Raw genomic sequence first — 5,741 nt, 5'->3', positions numbered from 1 at the left:
GCGCAGCAGGGGCACGTCGTGCAGCCGGTGCCAGGCCTGCAGCAGGGCCGTGCGGGTCACGTTCTCCATGTCGTAGTCAAAGATCTTCTGGAACACGAAGGCCTTGTAGTTGTTGTCGATGGCCGAGAAGGCGTCGCGGGTCATCTGCACGATGTTGGCGTTCCCGGCCTCACGCAGACACTTGGTGGAGCAGGGCGAGTTGTAGGTGAATAAGATCAGGCAGCTGTTCTGGCCGTAGGTCCTGCGCTTGAGCCGGGCCACAGGGTTGTTTGGGCCATAGAGCAGACGCCACTCACTGTGCTCCGTGTATTTCTTTCTCCCTTGAACCACGTACCTCGGCCGGGCGGCCACGATGTTCCCATGGTCCGGGTTGTACAGGCTGCCAGACGGGTCAATCTTTTCTCTCATCTCGTCTAACTGGGTCCTGGGCAGATACCTGTCCATATTCGGCAGGGATTTTTTGCAGGTGCCATGGGGCAGTGTGACAGCGAAGGCGTATTGCTTGTTAACGCCGCCGTAACTGAAAGAGAGCAAGACACAGAGGGGTCAGGGGTCCCCGGGATCCTGAGACTGACCCATGAGATGCCAAATACAAGGCAGAGAAAGAGGAATATGCCCTCCCCATAAAAACCATCTCAACTCTGGGCCCCTCTCCTTCATGTGACTCAGAATCACCGTGTCCCAGCTCTGGGCTCCATCTCACCTCTGCACTCCCAAAATCAACCTTCCAGCTCTGGGGTTCATCTCCCGCTGAAACTCCAAAATTACCCATCTCCCACCTCTGGGCTCCACCTCCCTGTTACCTGTCAGTTCTGTGTTCTTGGGGAACCAGGGTGCAAAACTCTGATTCTCTCTGGCTCACCTGAATCCCCCCCCTGCAAGCCTCTGCTTAAACCAGCAACAAAAGCAATGAAAAGACAGCGGGAGACACACCTGAACCCCTCCAAACAAGGGTGATAGGACTAAGGCAACTCCCCTAGCCTCATCGACAGCAAAGATGTAAAAAGGCAGCATCTCAATTAGCACCTCGACTGGAGAACAGAAGCAAAGATGGAACAAGAATTAGCATACCGAAGGGAGAACCGACCTCCATGGCAGGAACCGCACTGAACTCTGGGACTGGCAAAGCAGGGAGGCACTGCATGATGGGAGATCTTTGCTCCTGCTGTAAATGAACCCACACCTGCACACACCCAGCTCTGCGGTTATCAGACCATTCCAGTTATTGATCTCCAAAGCACTGACGTTGCCTGGTCGCACTGTGAGCTCCCTGGAAGGAACACGGCCCAGGGCCAGCAATGATCAGCTCCTAACATCCCGCATAAAGGAAACCACTCTGGTGTCTCCCTTGAGTCATCGTCTACCCATAAACAAACAGTGTTCTCCCTTGAACCCTTGTTTCTTCCCTACAAAAACCCTCCCCAAGTTCAAACTTCTGTTCTGCTGCCTGGATCCAAATGCTGCAGCAGCTCCACGGGGACGTCACCTTTTCCTGACTGCTCGTGTTGGGGGCTTTGCCTGTCTCAGGCGCTCCAGACCCTACACTGAACAGCCTGTCTGCTGGGAACCTTTGAGCTGCACGGGGTGGGGAGACGTCCCCCCTCTTCCTCCAACACTCTCTCTCTCTCTCTTAGTCCAGGTATAACTTTCTACTTTTGTAATCAAAGCTGGCCTAGGCTTCTCCAATAGCCCAATGTTCAGTGTGTAGTATTAGAAGTGTGTGATTGTGTTTCTCTCCTTGGATGGTGTTACTATTAGGATCATAAGTTTTATACACCTGGCAATAAACTAACTCTTATAATAACGCTGGGTGCCCGTCTCTCTCTCTCCAAACTTCATCTACTCCTTTGTGTTCTGGGCTTCCCTGTCTTGCTCTGCAGCCACGCTTCTCTTACCTCAGCCAAAGATCCCTGGAGTGCCCCAAAATCCTGTGACGTTTGCTCATCAAGGGGGTTGCTACTAGAACAATTGTAGAGTGGTGAGGGGCAGCTGCGAAGTGCTGCTCTGTCTAGTCTGCGGAGTCCAGGGGCATATGGGGGTGGCAGCTGAAAAGTGCTGTTTGGACCCAACCTGCTCAGAAGTGCGCTCTGCTCTGGTGCGGTGCAAAGGGGCATATAAGGGTGTCACCCAGCCTGCTGAGTGCAGGGACATATCAGGGGACAGCTGAGAGTGCTGATACCCAGTGCGGCTGAGACCGGGCTTAATCTGGAACTTGTGTGTGTATCTGGGGCGGGGGAGGCGGGGGATTATTTGAATCTGAGGCTGGAGGAACCCAGCCCTGAAAAACCTTAGGTCCTGCAGGATAGTTCCATTGGGAGGGGACTTGTAGCCATATGAGCACACACGTAACACAAGCAGTACATTGATAGAATCACACCACCCCTTCCAGGAAAGTAACCCTAATAAATGAGCACACCCCAAGGTGACAGGCAAATCTGGTAACATCCCCCTGAAGCCCCCAAATCATGCCCTCTCTTCTCTGGTTTCCACCTCCCCCTGCAGGCCCAGAGTACCTCATAGAATTGAGACGGTGCATAATCTAATTTGGGGTCAGCACATCACTGGTGTGCAGGATGCCCTCTGCCCTTGTTTAGCTGTCTAGTGCCTGGCACAGGAGCAGCCCCCTGCTCTCAGACGGTGTCTGGGCAGAGCCAGGCACACTGGGGCCCCCTGACATTGCTGGGTGTCCCTACAAGCTGGTGGGAGACAACCAGGGTCATTCTCGGCTGCTCTTCACAGCTGGGCTACAGGGCAGGGCAGGACCGAGACTCCCCCCAGGCTGGTCACTCACCGGTTCACATAATCCACGATGACTTTGAGCGAGTCCGGGTTGATGCTCCCAGCGGTCTCTGGCCCGAAGCAGAGGAGAAGGGGCAGCAGCAAGAGTCCAGCCCTGGGCATCCATCCCAGCACCTGCACAAAACCCTGCAGCGTCAGCACCCCCTAACCTGGGGCAGAAACCCAGAGCCCCCGACCCACATCTCCTACCCCTGCTGTGCTACTGACAGGAGAGGGGGCAGGAAGGCCCCCAGGGGCAGGAGGGATTCACCAGAGTTTCCATGGGGCAGCAGGAAGGGATCGGAGGGACTCACCAAGGTTTTCATGAGGCAGGAGCAGAGGAACCGTCGCTCACTGACAGATGCTCACACCGGATCCCCAGTGATGGGCTCTCAGCTCCCAGCCCCTCTCTTTATAGCCCCATTCTCCCTCCCCCCACGCTGGGAGGGGCAGGGCAGGCTCCTGCTGTCCCCGTGCCCAGCCCAGGGGAGGTGGCACCAGGTGGGACTCAGCTGCATCAGTCAATATTGCCTTTAAAGGAAACTCCATGGGGCTGAGCCAGACGGGGTGGAGGAGATGGCAGCAGGGCCCCCCCACCCCAGAATGAGAGGGGGGCTCTAGCGTGATCCACAGCTGCCAGACTGTAGCTGCCAGGGAGGGGCAGACAGACAGCGCCCCACTTAAACACAGGGGGCAGCTCCCCCCTTCCCCAGCGACTGGCTCAGGCTTTCTGCAGACTCAGGCAGTATCGCTGCATCTGTCACATGCAGGGACTTGCCTAGTCTGGGGGTGATTGTCTCAGATAACGGCCGGAGGTGGAATGGGGCGAGGACAGGGGACCGTCACGTACCCAGGTGGGGTTGGGGTGCTAGACTGGAGGCTGTCACACATGCAGGAGGGGGCACTGCGGGGGGTGGGGGGGCGGGATGCTAAGGAGCTGGGACCTTCTTTCTTGCAAAGCCTGTGATTTTGATGAGTCCCTGCCTCCCCCGTATGATTAACGCCAATAAAGTGTCAAAGCATCCTGGGTCCTCAAGTCTCTGTCCATGCGTCTGGAGCCTTCCTCTCGGTCCGTATGTCTCTTGACTTTACATGTGAGCCCCTTCCCCCCAGTCTCTCTGGAAGGCCGGGGCCCCCACTCTTTGCCAGGGTGACTCCATTGCTTCACATGGGACCTTCTGGCTCCAACCCCCCCCCCCGGTTCTCTCAGGGGAGAGAACCCACAAACCCAGGCCCAGACATCACCCCCTGGGGAGCAAGGCGCCCCGCAGGGACTGGCAGAAATGCTGGGCAGCCTTTGCTGAACGAACCGGCGTTTCTCAGTCACCAAGATCCAGGCCTGCCCAGGGACCCCCTCTCCGCACTGAGCCATCAACGGCCCTGCCTGCATTTCCCCTGCTGGCGCAACCAGAGCTTGAGAAATAAACGGCCGGTGCGGCCGTGGTGACGGCGCAAGTGCCAGGGGGGCCGGCAGCCTCCAGCCTCTGGTGGCCTCGTGCCTGGCAGGGAGTGGGGAGTGGGCAAGGGTCTCCCTCCCAAGCCCTAAACCTTTTTCTGGGGGCAAAGGGACCTCCCTGTCACAGGCCCCAGCCCTGTGTCCCCTTGGGAATCGGGCTGGGATCCGGGTTCAAAGGAGGGAGCAAGGTACAACGGTCAGTTCCCACCCAGAGATTTGCAGGACACCAGCGGCCAGGCTTTAATGACAGACGGTCCAGACAGACAGACAGACAGGCGCCTGGGCACCCAACGGGTGATGCTGACAAGAGGAGCTGCCGCTTAGGCAGAGCCTTTGGCCGGACAGACCTGGCGCAGGTGTGAACATGGTGGGCGACGTCACCCCCCATCATGGCCCAGCAGAATCTCCCCTTAGCCAGGGTCTCCCGCTGCTCTCCTCCCAGGTCCCCACTCGATCGTGGCAGCCTCCAGCGCCCCTCGCCGGTACCCCTGCGGCAGCACTAACTGCTTTGGGAGAGGCCTCTGGCGGCGCTTCTGCCCTCGGTGATGTCCTCCGTCCTGAAGGAATAGGTGAAAGGACCACCGCTGGGTGACTTGGCCAGATTGGAAAGAGGGAAGGACCCAGAGCAAGGCATAAAGGCTGTCTTTCATCCATGAACCAGCTCGCTGGGCGTGCCCCGCTCTGGGTCCTTCAGTCTGGGCACCCGAGGGTCCTGTTCTCTGGTAATACTGGAGTAGACTGTGGGTCTGGCTATGGGTGGTGCCCCCAGCCAGTCCATCGCTCAGTCTCCGTCGGCTGTGGATTTATCCTCCACGATGGATACCCACTGGCATGCTGCTCCCGATTCCAGGGTCCCCACATCCGTCTGAGCATCGGGCGATGAGTCCTCAGCGTGAGGCTGATGAGACCAGGAATCCTCATCCATGTCTGTTCACCCGGGCTGGTACTGCAGGGTGAAATCACAGGCAGAGGAGACGCTTAGCGCCGGTGCCCTGCTACAGAGAAATTCCCTGTTGTCTTGCCGTACGTCCAAGGGTCATTATCGGTCTGTACGATGGACTTGGCCCCACGGAAGGAGTCCTGGATCCTCTCTGTCACAGCCCACCGTAGTTCTGAACGGTGGTGGAATGTGCCTTTGGATGTTTAAAGGGCCCTTGGCACAGTTTGCTCATTAGGTTACACCTCAGTGAAAGCAATATTCCCATGGTACTGCTGCATGCCGTGCGCTCCATAATATCCGTGAGGCAAAGGGAGAGAAATTTCTGCAGAGGTGGGTCATGGAGGCAGATAGGTTGGCAGCTAATTCAGAGCAGCCAGATACTAGGGCATATTGCTGCACCAAGTTCACTGCCCCTCCTCTTCCCCCTCTCCTCTCCACAAACCCTCATGCTTTGAATAAACAGAGAGGCCTTCGTTTTGGAGACCTGGACTTTTATTTCACAAACCTAGATAAAAGCCAAGAAAATAATGTAACTTTGGTCACACGGTGGGATAAAACGAGGAGGGG

This window comes from Emydura macquarii, unplaced genomic scaffold, assembly GCF_026122565.2.
Source record: "Emydura macquarii macquarii isolate MOO-44397 ecotype Brisbane River unplaced genomic scaffold, CSIRO-AGI_Emac_v2 contig_3296, whole genome shotgun sequence".
Lineage (NCBI taxonomy): Eukaryota > Metazoa > Chordata > Testudines > Chelidae > Emydura > Emydura macquarii.
Note: the sequence above shows the minus strand (reverse complement) of the source record.